The following is a 1,542-nucleotide window of genomic DNA, read 5'->3' as shown; positions in this document are numbered from 1 at the left end:
TCTTATGTCTGCTCCTTTTAAAAAAATATTTCAAACAATGATAAACCAAAATATAAAACAAAACAAAAAATTCAACTCCTCAAACAGTAACTAATACAAATTAAAATATTTCATAATTCTTTAACAATTTTTCTTTGATCGTTTTCTCAAAAGAATTAATTGATCCAATGCTTTTATAATCATTTTCTAGATCATTCCATGGTCTTATACATTTTACTGAAGTGCATCTGTCCTTCAAATTTGTTCTGATTTTCGGTTTAACAAACATTTGTAATCCCTTCAAATTATAGCAGCTTTCCCTCTTAACAAAATGTGATTTGAGGTTTGAAGGCAACACATTTTTATGAGCCTTATACATAACCTGCAGAGTGTTATAATCAACCAACTCATGAAATTTTAACAATTTTAATTGATGAAACAATACATTTGAAGGGTGATAATAATGTTTTCTTGTGATAATTCTTATGGCTCTTTTTTGTAAAATAAAAATAGGATTAGCAATGGTTTTACATGCATTACCTCAGACTTCTATACAATAAATCAAATGTGGAACAATTATTGCATTATATAGTATAAATAGTGCTTTATCATTAAATAACTCCTTAACTTTATACAGAACTGCAATAGATTTTGCCATTTTTGTTCTTTATGAGGTCTCCACGTCAGTTTTTCATCAACGATGACACCCAAAAACTTCACCTCATTGACTCTACAGATCTCAACACCTTCTACTCTAAATAGAACATCAGTTCTTTTCTTTCTATTAATAAATATCATGCAATTTGTTTTATCTAAATTTAATGCTAATTTATTATGTTTAAACCAATTCTGTACTTTTACAAATTCCATTTCCATCATCTGTTCTGTGTTTTTACCCGCAAGCAAAAAAATGTAGCGTCATCAGCAAATAAAACACATTTAAACAACCGTGATACATTTACCAAGTCATTAATATAAAGGAGAAACAACTTTGGTCTCAATATAGAACCTTGTGGAACCCCACATACAATATTACAAAGTTCAGATCGTACACCATTGATTTGTACAAACTGTTTCCTGTTGGTTAAATAACTTGCTACCAACAACAACAACAACAACAACAACAACAACAACAACAACAACAGACGGGGGAGGAGGACTGAGGTGAAAGAGCAGGGACATGAAACGGACACAAGAGGGAGACAGCAGATAAGACACAAGATCACAGATCTCACATCTTTAGGATGAATAAAAACTGAAGGAAAGTCCAGATTTGAGTCTCAGAATCAGGAAAGTCGAGCAGAAATCCTAAATGTTGGAACAATATTAGAAAGTCTAACGGCTGCATTTGTACTCTGAGGGAATAAAAAGGAACAAATGAATTTAATTATTATCAGATCTCAGATTATCAGAGTGCCTTCTCCGGGTCAGGGGGGTCGCCCTGTCTCAAGTGAAGGAGTTTAAGTATCTGGGGATCTTGTTCACGAATGGGGGAAGAACGGAGCGGGAGATCGACAGGCGGATTGGCGCAGCGTCTGCTGTAAAGCGTCTGCTGTAAAGCGT

The 1,542-nt window shown here is 33.7% G+C and overlaps 1 protein-coding gene across 1 annotated transcript in view; it reads left to right on the top strand.

Annotated features, from left to right (window-relative positions):
• ripor3 (RIPOR family member 3) overlaps window positions 1–1,542 on the top strand; it is a gene marked incomplete at its 5' end in the record, with an annotated part of 31,404 nt that overhangs the window by 20,847 nt on the left and 9,015 nt on the right.

The sequence above is a fragment of the Austrofundulus limnaeus genome, unplaced genomic scaffold, assembly GCF_001266775.1.
Source record: "Austrofundulus limnaeus strain Quisiro unplaced genomic scaffold, Austrofundulus_limnaeus-1.0 Scaffold127, whole genome shotgun sequence".
Classification (NCBI taxonomy): Eukaryota; Metazoa; Chordata; class Actinopteri; order Cyprinodontiformes; family Rivulidae; genus Austrofundulus; species Austrofundulus limnaeus.
Note: the sequence above shows the minus strand (reverse complement) of the source record. Positions and strands in the feature narration are given on the sequence as shown.